This window comes from Lagenorhynchus albirostris, chromosome 6, assembly GCF_949774975.1.
Source record: "Lagenorhynchus albirostris chromosome 6, mLagAlb1.1, whole genome shotgun sequence".
NCBI lineage: Eukaryota > Metazoa > Chordata > Mammalia > Artiodactyla > Delphinidae > Lagenorhynchus > Lagenorhynchus albirostris.
The window spans coordinates 31,773,552-31,788,992 of NC_083100.1; positions in this window are offsets into that span (position 1 = coordinate 31,773,552).

Here is a 15,441-nt window from a genome sequence, read left to right on the forward strand (position 1 = left end):
AGTGTACATTGCTATAGAAACATAAAAAGAATCTAGATCTTTGTGTTTGTTTTTATATTGATACAGTGGTTAGCCCAATATTTGTTACATAGTCCTTATTGATAATGCAGATTTGTCACCAGGCCTAGGAACAGCTAAACTGTCTCTTGTCATACCTGCCTCATCTTTTGCTGTCAAAACTCCCAAGCCAGACATGGAAAGGAAGCTTGGTTGTTCAATACCCTTCATACCACCCTTTGCTAACTCTGTTGCCCGCCTTTAGTTCCCCGACTAAATTCTAGCTCTATAATCATGCTGCAAAATCTCTTTCTGTTTCAGTGGAGGTTTTTTACCCCTTGCCTTTAATGTAAAATGACAGCCACATCTTCAGAAGGTTTGGTGTTAAGATTATGTCTTTTACATTCCTACAGTCTCTGTTGTTTAGTTCAGCTTGTCAGGCTGTCAGATAAAGGCCTATGGAGCGTTCTACAAGGAATTATTAATGAAGCTTTGACTAGGTTTTCTTCTGGAAACGGATCACTTCACTTTTCATCTCACTGGCTTTTTACATAACAAACTAAAAATAGCTCTGAGTATTCCAGGGAAAGAATTATCAATATTTAGCAGTGTATTCCTTGCTTTCCGGTTGTTAGATTTGGTTCTTTCCCTATTTAGGACACAGATAGATGAATAAATCTTAATAGTATAATCGCCAAATCACAATCCCTATGTTTTTACTCTGAACATAACTGAATCTGGTCTCAGGACACCTTGCTTTAAGTGTAGGCCTTAGTTCGCTTGTCCCGGAGAAGAGCCATTTAAGCACAAAGTTTGACAATGATGGCTTTGGGAAAGTGGCCCACACTGAACTCGTACTGTATCAGCACAATCACTGTCCTTCCACAAATGTCCATTCGGGACAATGTTGGCAGCTGAAAACCCACCTGCTACGGCTCATAACCCACACGTTCCCGTTTATGTGTGTAAATTCACCAAGTTACGCTGAAGTTCTCTGCTTTCTAGAAGCCACTGCAATCCACCTTCATCCGGGCTCCTCTTTCACAGAGAGCCACGTGTGTCAGAATACTATATGGATGAAGTTTGACGTCTTTATTCATCTTCTATTTATGGGATGAACGTACAGTTAAAAGGTGGCTTGAGACCATCAAACCCACGTCTAGCTGTGATCTGAGTGGAATTTAATGTAGGTCTCCTGAGGTGAAAGGAGAAATGAAGGAAAGAAATGAAATGCCTGCTTCAATTTAATACTTTAGGCCTTTTTTATTTTTAAGAAAAAAAAAATCAAAAGACTGGGACCTTCCTTGGCCCCCTGAAGTTTTAGGGTTTCAGATGCTCAGAGATTCAACCTGTGCATTTTCTTGGCATGTGTTTTTTTCCAGGCAGTATATTACCACTATAAAGTAGCCTAAACAGTGGGGTCCTCCCGACTGGGGGCCCACTTCAAAGGCAATGTTTGAAGTCCCTTGATGCTGACTGTGGGTGAAAGGGCTGATTGCTATGTTTAGTTTATTAATTACTTTAAACAGAAAAATAAAAGCTAATTTTCTTCGAAATTTCTCAGCCTGTCTTCCTGCTTCGAGTTGTCCTCCAGTCTGTTTTTTTTGTCATACACGAGTAACTTTAGTTCCAAATATTGGTGTGATATAATTATTTAACGCCTTTTAAGCCGGAGATATAGGGCTGTCTTGCGACAAAGGTACATTGCTGTTTTATGCTAGATTTAGAAAACAACTTAGAAAGGAAGAGAGACCAATCCTCTCTCCCAGCATTACACCATGAGGCGCGGATGAAGAGAGGAAGAGAACCCAGATTTCTTACTGTTTCATCAGGGAAGGAACATTCTTCCCAGAACACTGGAAACTCTGGAATCCCCCTGAAGTCTGAAGAAAACTGTCCCCGTGATCTCTCACAAACCGAACATCCCACCCAGTTTTACTTGCGGTCAGTTATTTCACCCCAACCACAGCCTTTGTTTCCTAAATATTTTTCTCGAAACTAAAGTAAGTCAACAGAGTTCTGCGGTGTGAAGCAAAACAAAAACACCCCAAAGTTTGTGTGTTGTCACCAGACAAAAATTTGCTAAGAACAAGCAGAAATGAGGAGTTAATGGATTCCATATGTGGCCACTAACCTAGGTTTATGAGATTTTTCCAAGAGATTTCCGAAGAAATTCCTGTAGCGCAAAATAAGATCAAACACTCATTTTTCCTGTCAAACAGGACAAGGAATGTTCAATCCCTAGTTCCCCCTGCATTCACCTCAGTAAACAGGGGAAGAAAATTTGGCTGCAGTATCTGCTTTGCAAGGAGATGACGGCACTGTGCGGTGCCCCAGAGCAGGAAAGCATCTCAAGATGGAGCTTGCAAGTAGATCAGCCCTCAGAGCATCCTGTCCGGTATTAAATTCATCCCAGAGGGGAGGGCTGATCAACCCAAGGTGATAACTGTGGAATTTTCTTCATCCAGGAAGGTCACACCCGTATGCAAAAAGAACCACCTTCCTCAGATGTCAGTTGGCTCCTTGAAGGTTTAAACTTCACTCGGTGGTTGGGGAAGTATTTCCTCTGCACGTGGTTTAGTTCAGCAGCACGCAGTTTCCGGCACAGTGGCTGTGGGTATGTCTGTGGCAGTCAGCTTAGCATTAACCACATTAGGCCCAGGGTAGGGAGAAGATTTGCTGTTGTTCTGATTGTTTTTGTTTTTTGTTGTTATTGGAGTGGAGTCAGGGCAGCTGCTGGGGTTAAACACGGTTTCCATTGTTATTGTTTTCTTTCCCCCTTTGTGTGTCCTGAACTCTGACCTGCAGAAACGAGATCTCCACTTTTGGTAGCAGAGTGGCTTCTGTGAGGAAATTCCAACCACTGGAATGTCCCGTGAGTTGCAAAGACGACCCCAGAAGTCTTGGAAATTTGTCTGCGGAGTGACGGCTGGGCCCCCTCGCCAAGTCCCTCCTCCCTTCCAAGTGGAAAGAGAAGCCACCAGACACGTGGGAGAGGAGTGGATGGGGGCAAATCAGGAGGAGAGGGCACATGGCTGAGATGTCCAGCCACGACAAATGTAGGCTTTGGGGTAAAATGATGTCCCCGTTAACCAAGAGCGCACACACAGAGCACGCTGGCAGCCGGGGCCCCAAGCGGCCTGTGAGGTGTCCCGAGTCTCGGAGCTGCTCCGTCACGGTGAGATGGGTCTACCGCAGACAGGTTCACGGATGCCGCAGGAAGCAGCGTGACCGGTGGAGATAATGGAGCATTTAGCTTGACACCCGAACCTGGAGTCTCCAGGAGAAGCGGGATTCTTGCTGCGACAGGGAGACAGTAATTGTTTCTAGCATGATAGATAAGCCTTTCTGGCTTCCTCGGATGCCCCACATCCGGGAAACTAGCTCAATATTTATGAAGGCGTGCACAGTCTTCAACTTCTGTCCACCTCCTCCTTCAAGATTACTCGTAAATAAGAATGCCCTGCCTTCGTAATTTTACACTGAGATAGGTAAAAGCGTAATTGTAGCGGACTGTTTGGTTTTAATCTGATCAAAACCATAAGTCACCAAGAGCCTTCTAAGAGATTATAGGAAACATTAATTGTGTAGTTGGGCTGGGTTTCATGACTGCAGGAGACTCGTAAATTAACCCTAGGACTGGAGCCCCAGAGCGTAAAAGAAGAGAGAAAACAGAAGCTGGTGGAGAAAGATGCCTGATGTCTCCTTCTAGGTGAAAATATATAAATATATACATAGTTTGCTCCCTCCGAGGTTGTATACAATTTAGTCCCTCCTCAGGTGTTCCCATTTAAAGCTGTGAAGCTGTGGTCAACTGAAGGGCTGGAGATGTTACTATTTCTTTTTTTAAAAAAAAATTATTATAATAAAAGGACAAAATGCTTTTCTGTAAATTCCCAAATCACGGGTGTGATGTCCCTCCCTGATTCTCCTCTCTCCCGGGGTTGACAGGTATTTGACCCACAGAAGCATTCGTTTAAGGAGAGGAGACACTATTTTCTCCTCCTCCTAACTCAACTCGTATTCTTCAAAACATCAAACAAAACAATCTGCAGAATACTGTTGCCTCTGAGAGGGATTTTCCCTCGTTTCCCTCCCGCTTCTGCTCGTCAGTCTGTCTGTCTTTCCCTCCCACACCCTCTCACCCTCCCCTGCAAACGCTGGAAAAACAGTAGTAACTAACATTTGTGCCTTTGGCAATAAAACCACAGGCCTCGCAAACCCCAAATGGCAAAAAGACATTTCCATTCCAATCCCAGTTTTAAATTAAACTGTAATGAAAAATCAGCAGTGGCAGCTGGGACCAGAGACACTGATTGTCTCTAGGAACAAAAAGGAGGGGAACAGAGGAGGAGAGGAAAAAGAAAAGAGACTGCAAGGAAGCTGCGCTCTGGTAATAAAGCAGCTGGTAAACCTTCAAGTAAAAAGAAATTAGAAAAACAAATCTAGTATCGAGCCAAGCAAAGATGGCTGTTTCCCTCTACAGTCACAGCGAGGCGGTCACAAATCACCCGCCACTTTATGAATGGACAGGGAGGGGGCAGGGAGGGAGGAAGATGCGTGGGCCTCTACTGGCCCCTGCAGGAGGAGGAGGGAAATTCTCGGGCGGGTGGCCTCCGCCCGCAATGTCCCTGGAAGGAGAGGGCATTTGGGCTGTCATCCTAGGCAATAGTGAGGCTCCTAGAGGCTTTATGGAGAATTAGCAGGACTTCAGTCAGTGCCTTATTCTCTATAAAGAAGAAAATAAAAGGGCATGAAGGAGAGCCTTTGACTTCAACAGGAGTTTTGTTTGTACCGGAATGAGGCTAGGTTGATGCAACCCTGCAGTTTTCTATCTGATTTTTGTTTTTAATGTATGTCACAGAAATCTTAATCAGAAACAGGGATAGAACCCAAGATTCAAGCATTTTAATTTGTAGCTTTCTAAAGCTTGCCAGACTCTGGCATATGATTTATAAACATTTTTCTGAGTGGTGGTGATCAGGAATCCAGAAAAGACCTGTACTAATCTATAAGAACCAAAGATGCTGCCACGTGGTTAAGGCTCAAGACAGCGAGTGGACTTCTGGGTAGCAGATAAGAAATAGAGACTGGGAAGCCAGCTTCCTTAACCATATTTTGTTCCCAGATGTCTTTAAGAATCTGATGAAGTTAGTGAATCCACTTCTCAGAAAAGAAAAAAAAAGTACCTAGGTGCACACACAATTGTAGGTGCTCACAGAATTCTTCAGGCCAAGACATAGAGCCCAGGTTGAGAACTGCTTCTCTAAAGGAAAAGAAAGCTGAGAAAGACTGCAATCCATCCACAATGAAGACTCTAGTGATCCCACAGGAGAAGAAATTCAGATGAAGCTTAAAATATACGGTTGCCTATTTAGATGTCAAGTAAGATTTCTATACAGAAAGGAAAACTGCTGAAAACAAAAGTACTCAAGATTTATGCAGAATACATAGCCTCTTCAAAAGATCTCCTCTTGCTTGTGAGTTACTCTGGCAATTTGACAGGCACTGGGGACACTTATGACTTTTGGGGGCTCCCTCTCTGAAGAGGGTCACCATCCACACAAATGGCAATGCCAAAAGGAGTTTATTGTTTAAGTAGAAAAGTCTCTATAAAATTAAAATGATTTATTTTAACTAATCAGGGGCTGTTTGTCGTGCATCTGGGATGTAGAGCTGGGTGTGAGCCTGGGAGAGCTCTGGGTGACCCTTTGGGGTGACATTCAATTAACTCTGCCCTGGTGCCTTGAAAGAATTAATGCATCTTCCAGTGGGTCCAGCTGACCTTTACCAACTCTCCCCCAATAAGAGCTTCTGTCTTTGTTACTAGTATTTTTTAAAACAATCTTAGATTTGGCTACTATATTCTGATCCTCTCTGCTAAATTCTTCGTTGCAGTGACAGTAGTCGAAAGCAGAAAAAAAAAGACTTTGGAAGACTGTGTGAATGGAAGAGTTTTCAGTCCCACCCTTTGGTCTAATTAGTTCATTTGGTCTAGTTAGATTCTACTCTTCCTACTTTCTTTTCTCACTTTTACTGCCTTACTTTTGCTCTCTATGTTATCACTAGACGGTGACGGGGAGCAAAGGAAGAAATCCTCAACTTCCTTAGAAAGCATTGGATGCTGAAGAAGGTTGAACCAATAGTATAGTTAAAAATCTTTCAGTTATTTTTAGGTTTCATTGTACATCCACAGTTGTGGTGGATACTGAAGTCAGCTTCTCCTCTGATTTTGTTTAGATGTGCAAAAGTTAGCCACGTCACAGAAACTATAAACTTAAATTAAGAAAACTAAATAAAAAGAATATTTTCTTTCATTGGTTTAGCAATGCTGGGGAGTTTTCCCTGCCAAATCTAGCCATAAGCCATGATATATATTAAAGCTTGTTTCTATCTCTGCTATTCTATGACATTTGGGTATGTTTACCTGATATGGTCCCCTCCTAATAGATGGGTACTTTGCAGAATTGAGCACTTTATTTATAGCTTTCTGCTTACTGCTTCCTGAGGTATAACCAAAAATAACTGATACATGTTTTAAGACCTTTGCTCTTCCCAAGTCTCTGGTTTTTGTTTACTCAGGGTTTGAACAAACAAAATAATCCCATGAATTAAAAGTTTCTCCTGACTTCTACATTTCCCAAACATTAAATAAATCATAACCATCCAAGCTTCCTGTCAGTTCGAAATTGCTTACACACACACAGCATGAAGAATGCCATCAGGCCCTTTGGTGAGAAGGTGGTTAAAAATTGACAAAAGATCAATCATCTGTTGCTGAAACCACACGGCAGTGAACGGAATGTGGATTTGGGAGTAAAGAGGAACTGTATTCCAGTTTCTGATATGCTGCCTGTGGGTCTTGATTTTTTGCCAAGTTCTCTAACTGCATTTGAACGTTGGTTTCCTTACCAATTGGGGAAGAATTACCTTAACGAAGTGTTACATCTAAGATATAAGAATTATCCAAATGGGCTGAGAATTTGACCAATGTCTCTTTTCCTCCCTAGGATGTCAGTTTCCCAGGGCAGGGCCATGTCTGATGAACTCACTGTTGGGCCAGGGTAAGTGAAAATTCCACACATGCCTATTTTGTGGCATTCAATGGCGTACAGTGAATCTTCGTTGTTATAGATTAACCTGATTAGAGCCAACATTTATGGGGCCACTTGCTATATTTTGGACCCCCTACACAGGAATCCTGAGTGATCATCACTGTTTACAGAGGAGGAACTGAAGTTTGCCCGCCAGAGTTCCCCCGGTTGCTAAGTGGCAGGGGCAGGATTCGGACCCATATGTCCAGGAAGGCAGCCCTATGAGCTGCCCTGCTTGTTTCCCACCCAAAGCCAAGAAAAGACAAAACTGAAGTGAGAAGAGTTTTCCTTTAGAGAGCCTCATTACTCTAGCAATCTTCACCTCCACCATTGCAAGGAGCCTTCCTGTCCCCAGGCACTTTGGCCACTTCTAAGAACCCACTGAATCACTGCTCTCTGCTTCTGAGGGAGGGTGACCCTACTCTACTTTCAAAAGATGCAGAGTTTCCACAAAGGAGTATCAGTTTAGAAACAAAACTCTTCAGAGCTATTAACCCCTGAGGGTTGTCATTTAGCTGAAGTTTCTTTCATTTTCTTTTTTTCTCCCCCAAAAGTTTCCACTAGAGAAGCAGCACTCTTCTTAATTAAAGGCATTGTCAGAGTTGTCAGAGACCACAAATGGCTTTTTATAATGGTTTCTAAACCTGAAACACCTCGGGGCATGTCTGTGTATTATTTCGGAATCATAGCAAAGGGACTGAACTCTTTTCTCATATTGTGCAAGGTTTTAAATAAGAATATTATGTATAGTAGTACACTGTGCACAGAACCAATAGAGACAACAAATGGTCAAGCAGGATTCAAACAAAAAATCCATACATCTGTGGGTAGTAGCCCATGCTGTATTTTAAAAATGTGAACTCATGTATGCGTATGACGGCTCAGTCTTACATCACTTCCCAAGCAATCCTCCCCAGCGAGGGATTTATTAGCAATGTTTCTCAAAGTATGTTCTGGGTCTGACTTGCATTAGAATCACTTGCATTAGAGTCACCTGAGTGCTGGAGAAACATGCAGATTCCTGACCCTTAACACAAAACGATTAAGTTAGAATCTCTGAGGGTAGGGCCTTGGAATTCTTATTAACAAATAACAAGTATCCCCAGGTGACTTATCTCATGCCAAAATCTGAGAACCACTGATATATATGGTAGTGTAGTATTCAAGAACATCGACGTTAGAATCAGACAGGTCTTAGTTTAAAACTCAGTTTTCCCATCTATCGAACGACGATAATCCGCCCTACATCTAACTCTGTCGTTGGGATTAAAGGAGATGATGCATGAGAAGCAGAACCAAGAAGATTCAAGTGCAGAATTCAGAGCCTCTCTTCCCTACCGCCTGAGAGGGTACTTTATGCTGCCGATTGGCTGCTGACTCAACTGAGCTGACTGAGGGTGAGGAGCTGCCCTTAGAGAAGAGAAAACAATCTGGAAAGTGGGAGAACAAGGGAAAGACTAGGCCAGTAGGCCAGTAGGGGTGGAAATTGGGGGTCAGGTGGTAGGGGGAAATGGCACAGACACAGATTGAGACATCTTCGCACATTGGGGAAAAGAGGTTAAGATTTTTAGAGACATGTTCAGTGTGTTACATCCTAAAATTCTCCCTTTGCAACTTTTTCAAAAGGGTTCTCAAAATAAAAGGTTTTCAAAGCACTTAGGAGTTAGGTTTGATGTTTTTCTTTTAAGATGTATTAGCTTTCAGAGACAAATCCTAACCCTAGAAGATCCAGATTAAATAGATATTAGATTAGATAGATGGATAGATAAAAGGCCTAGCAAGTAAGTACCCAATTATCTAATTTATTCCTAAACAGTGCAGTCCTTTCACCTGTCCTCCTAATTTCATGTCCTACTCCATTTTTAAAATACTTGCTCCTACCCTATTTGTCCTAAATTTCCATGGCTTATTCTCTTCATTTCCTTTATCTCTTTATCTTCTAATGTATCTTTTACTTGTTTGTGGTTCTCTTTTTCCTTTTCCATGACATTTTTTTCTTGCCCTTTCTCAAGCTTTGAACTTTCTACCACCGCCTTCTGGGGCAGCTTCTCTCTGTAAGCTCCTAGGATCTAGGCCTAAAGCAGCACATCAAAGATGCCTACAACCTGGCTTTTGGACTCCAGGAACTCACAGCCCTGAAGTGTGGCGATATATGCGTCTGGTAGTTTGCTTTCTTCTTTCCTGGCAACCATGCTCCTGGTCTCTGTCGACACAGAAGTATGAGCTGGGACCTCTGGGTGCCAGAGGGTCTTACTGCAGCTGTAAGCCCTGACGCCTATGCTTTGATCTTCACCTCTCTGAACCCTACAGATTATTTTCAGTCTTCCAGAAACTATTGACTACTTTTTTTCTGCACAAGACCCCTCTTTCCATTGTAGCATTTCTCCTCCTCCACTCCCTGCAATGCCAGTGGAACTGGCAATCATATACCTGATAGCACATCACTCAGGCCTGGCCAATCAGGGCATTTTATCCCTCTTGAACTGCACTGATTGGTTCAAGGATAGCCACATGACCCAAGTAGTGTCAGAGTATCCAATGAGCTTAAATATTTAGATATTGTCTTCTGGAATTGAGTACTGTGAGAACAGTGTAAATTAGATCTACTTGCAGCTATCTTTTCTAACTCCATGGAGAAAGATACCTGCAACAAGAAAATAATATTCCTGGAACAACCCTCAAACAGTAAACAATGGAAGCTGGTGAATATATACCCCAGCTTTCTCATCACTCAGTGGTATAATTGCAAGGCATGTTCTACCTATTCTCTAAAGAATCCTCAGTAGATTAAGCCTCAACTGCCCACAATAGTAACTTGCTCATGAACTCTTCCTTTGTTTGTTTCTCTCCCTTCCCCTACTCCCTCATAGTGCTTCCTGGGATCACCTCCCAAATAAAATATTTACACCTAAATCCTTGTGTAGTAGGCAGAAAAATGCTGCCCCCAAAATGTCTACATCCTAATCTTTAGAACCTGTGAATGTGTTAGATTACAAGGCAAAGGGGAACTAAGGTTGCAGGTGAAATTAAGGTTGTTAACCAGCTGATTGCAATGTAGGGAGAGTAGCCTGGATTATACAGGTGGACTCAACTTAATCACAATGGTCCTTAAAAGTATAAGAGGATATTGGAAGAGATAAACAGAGAGATGTTACTGTGAGAAGGACTTGGCCCGATCTTGCGAGCTTTAAAGATTCAGGAAAGGGGTCATGAGCGAGGAATTCAGGCAGCTTACTGAGAGTGGAAAAGGGAAGGAAATGGATTCTCCCTAAAACCTCCTTAAAGGAATACACCCTTATGACATCTTGGTCTTAGCCCAGCGAGATCCATGTAGAACTTGAGATCTATGAAAGTATAAGATAATAGATTTTTGTTGTTTTAAACAACTAAGTTTGTGGTAACTTGTCACAGAAGCAGTAGAAAACTAATACACCTTGTCCCAGGATTCACTTTGGGGAAAACCCAAATTTTAGACGATAATTTCTTTTCTTATTGTTCTTGGGATGTTCAGTCCTACTTTCCCTGATATACGATGGGATAAATGTTTCATAGTTTCGACTGCCAAAACAATGTAGAAAAGTGAACTAATTTGGAATCATGTCTGGCTAATTACACTAAACCTCTGTCTCTTCGGCAGAGGAGCACTTACCTTGGAGCACCAAAGAAGTCTCTCTCAATCGGGTAACAGTTTTAATTAGCCCAGCTCTGTCTCATATCCAAAGCCTGGTTCTGCATCTGTTGATATTTCTCATTTAAAACATGAAATAACCTAAACATTCCAGAATTAGAAATAATTATTGTTCCAGACACTAGTGGATTTAGCTACTACCTAGATGCAAATAGTTTCATAGTTTACTGTAGAGGAAATGATTGCTAGCATTAGAAATAATATACTATTTCTTCAGATCTCCTAACACAGTGATCCTTTAAACTGAAAGCTCTGGAATGAAAGCTGTGGAAATGAAGGACCACAACTGCCTTATTTATTTATTTTTTTAAATCCTCAAAGCATTGGCTTGTCTCATTTTCTTAGTCAAAGCTTGCTTCCCAGTTTTGCCCTGCTAATGACCTCAGCTCTCTCTTGATGCTTTAAGACCAAGGGATCTTTGATTAATCATTCTCTGTGTTAATATCAAACAGCCCTTGCATTCTTCAGACAGATTGCTGCTTCTGTTAAATAATGCCCTAAATATACAAAGCAGATACATGATGACCATTGAGCCAATAGGAACAGAACCAAGCTCTAAGACTGCTTTGCAATTATAATGAAAAGACACATAACTGATGAGTTCCATATCTGAACTTAAAATGATTTGTGAAGTATAAGATGAAGAGAAGTACAGACTGAGCTCTCAAGTCGGACTTTCTACCATAAAGCATAGACTGGGGGTAGAAAGCATTTTAAAATTGCTTGGTGTGCACGTGTCTGTGTGTATTTTTTTCTTTGAAATGGTTAAATGCTTCAAGGAGTAGAGCCTCTTTGGAGGGTAAAGGCCCGGAATGATATGCATCAGGGTTTTATTTCATTTCAGTCTCTTGCTTATTTTATTTTTTGAGGTGTGGAGAATATTAGTTTTTAGAATGAGTTAATATTTTACGTTGTAAGGGATCTTCTGCAGTCAGTTTGTTAATTAGACACTGCAGACAGGCTGTTTAATATTGTGTGTTGACTCTGTGGGAAAAAAGGAAGAGACCATTTCTGATAGGCAAAAAGAATCCACGGCACAACATCAAAGTTCTCTTACAGACCGTGTGTTGGGTGCTTTGCTGTAGAACAAATTGTATTTTGCCCTTAAAAAGGCTCCCTGAGAGAGCTGGAGATAATTGGAGCCCTCTCTTGCTTTGCTCCCTTAGAAGTTTTCTGGAGTCAGGCAGGAAAAGAAGATTGGAACCTGAGCTTTTTTATTTAAATTAAAAAGGCTTGTCTGGGAGAATTAGAATACTTTTGCAAGTCTGGAATCCATTGAAATGCATTGTCCTGTTTTGATTTCCCTGGAGGACCCAAGTGGAAATAGGGGCTTAACGTTATTCCATCCTGGCCCCGTCCTCAACACCAGCACCTCCTAAATAAAAAGGATGTGGTCTACCAGCATATTTGTTATGTATTTAGCTTTTAATTTGGATAACCTAGGAATGGGGACAAAATGACATCAAATATATAGATGCTTTCTCTTCTACTCGTGCCAGATGAAGAGGCTGTTGGCTGACTTCTTTGGTTGGTGTCTACTCTACGGGTTGGCTTGACCAAAACTTTGCAAGAGCAAGGAAGGTCACCAACAGTGTGCTTTGTCACACAATTCCATTACACAAACCTTATTTTTGCTTTGTGTACAATTAGTGTGTACAACTCCAGTGAGATATTTTTAGTGATATTCAAAATATGTTGTAAAGTCAAAATAGTAATAAATTGTAGCTCATTTTAAGATGAAGTTCAAGTACATAAAACTGAAGATTAGTATTTCTCTAAAATAAAATCCCTACCGCAGGAGTTCAAGTTGCTTTCATAAGCAACCCAACAATAACAAATTATTCTATGATACATCATAATGCTTGGAACAGGTCTTCAGTTGTGCTGTGTGAAAACAAAATGGTGGCACATACAGGTAGTATGGGTAAAAGAGTTCAAAATATTTCTTCAATACAAACAAAAATAACCTGTAACCGCGTAGCCACCAATATAACTTGTTTGTTTTTATTCTTTGTTTTTTTGTCTGTTTTAATTCATCTAAAATATCTGAATATTCAACTCATTGTCTTGCTTTTCTGGAGTTAAAGATGCTGACATTAGATACTGACATATGATAAATAAGAAGTTATTTTTTCCATAAAATAGTGCTTTCCAAAGGCAAAATAATCGAGATTGTTATTATTTCATTTGGGTTTTATGTGCCTGATGTAAGAAATAGGTGAAACTGTGGAATTAAGTTTATATATATAAGAAATAAAAATTAAAACTATATACATATCTCAGTTTCAAAGCTTCAGCTATTTCTTAATAATCATACATATTATATATATATATAAAGTATAGTGACAGGGTTTCCATTTTTATTTTATTTTGCTAGCATATACCCTCATTATTATTATACAATTTTTAACTCAGAATATGAACTTTCCTTCATAAAAACTTATCCTCTGAGATATTTTCCCCTACTTCTGTTATGATATGTCAGCATTGATGCACTTTTTGACTACTCCAAGAGTTTATTCAGAGGTGAGAAAAATAAGCACAACTAAAAACCGGATAAATGTTTCAAAACTCAGTGGTTAGTGAGTCACTTTAGAACATAGGAAGATTAGACACAACAAAGATTCTCTCTCTTGAAAACAAAGCCAAACAAAACAAAGAACACTCCATCCCCCTTATTGGAAGTAATGGGTAAAATAGAAATGATATCCAGGGTTGAATGCTGAATGACATTTTGTACACAATGGTTACTCAGTATTCAGCAAATGCTCTTGACAGGTGATGCTATTAGGAACTTCATAGAGCATCCACTACAGCTTCACCTACAGGACAACTTTACACATTCAGTGGAGAGTCATAATATATAAATAAAAGGTTGTCTTGCTCCTTCAGAGAAAAGCATTTTGTTCTCTTAAACATGGGATTTTTTTTTTAAACCTCAAGCCTTTGTTCCAATTAGCTACAATATACTGATCTAGCATCACTCTATGGAAATGTATCATGTACTTGAAATATATATTTAATATGATAATACCATCAACCAAGCATAGCTCTAAAGTCACTATCTTCTTTTTTTTCTTTTCTATCTGCTGTTTAATTTCATTATAATTTCTAAAAATTCTCTGGTAGTGTACAGCTGCTCCACTGTTAATAGCCTTGAAATAGAAATGTGTTACTTTGCTTAGTGAGAGACATCTGCATACGGTAGGAAAACAAAATCATTTTGATATGATTAATACAGGGGATGGTTATTCATATTTTTAATGCATGTTGTTTAAACTCAAATATGTTTGCCTCCCAGCCATTTTTAGATATGTTATTCTGATCTATGATTTAAATATATTGATGCTTTTAGTATCTACATTAAAAAATGAATGTTTGCCAGCCCATCTAATAATACCTCCTGCTGCTAGTTGGCTGGGGATTTTGAATGTCACAAACAGAGCTTTGATATGGTACCCATGGGGCTCTTTATCCAGGATGTTATAAATAACTACTCCCAACATTTGGTCCTTCTACCATCTTTGATCATGTCATCTTGAAATTTGCCCTTGCAATGAGCAAGAGTCTTTACTTTCACACTAGAAGAGCTCATACTATATTTGAAAATGTCAAAGTATATAAGCCCAGGAGGGCAATAGGACAGGTTCAAAAGTTTGCAGGTAGATGGATTATTCCAGGCTTAGAAATCACAATGAGGGAGAGCATATCTGCCTTCTCTCATTCCCTCATAGTCTTGCAGATCTTTTGCTACGTCATAAATCTTTCTATGTTCATGCCCTATTCTCTAGCCATTTCACAAGTGGTCAGTCTTAGCCTCAGCTTTACATGCAGAGTCCTGGAACTGACCTCATTGGAGGGCACAATTTATGTAGTGGAGCCAGTGACTGAGTGTGGCATACAATCCAGCCCTCTTGTCATGCAGGTGAAATGCTCTCATCACACCATTCCTGCTTACCATTCACAGCATGTCGGTGCTTAAAGGGACCTTGGAGTGCACCTCCTTCAGCTCCTTCCTTTTACAGGTAAAGATAAAAACTCAGGTGAAGTGATTTTCCTGAAAGTTACACACCTTCCTCTCTCTACTCATCGGGAATGCCTGCCCCTGTAATCTCTTTAAGAAGGTATAGCCTATACTCCTGCCTGGAGGCCAGAAGCATTACATACAGAGACCTGAAACCCTAAGTGTTGATACGACAAGACAGCAAAACTCTGCCTTCCTTACCCAGTGTTCCTGGAGCCATAAGAGGGCCTATAGGGGACCTGTGACAAAGCTAGGAGATGCAGGAGAAGTTCTTCCCTGTCCCATAAGGCAGACCCAACAGATTTCATAATGGGCAAGTAAGATGTTCAAGTGTTCTTTAAACTTTGCCCAACGGTGAGCATTCCTGAATTTGGTATATGTTAAAAGTGGCACTGCAGACCAGCAGGGAAAAGATGGGCTATTTAATAAATGGTGTTGGTACAAAAGGGTAGGCATCTGGAAAAAATCAAGTTAGATCTTTACCTCTACTCTATGTGATGATAAATTCCAAATGGATCAGAGATTTTGATGTTAGAAATCAAACTATAAAATTACTAAAAGAACTTGGAAAAATTTTAGTCCATGGAATGGAAAGATTTTTTTAAACTGATCCAAAATCCAGAAGCCATAAGAAAATT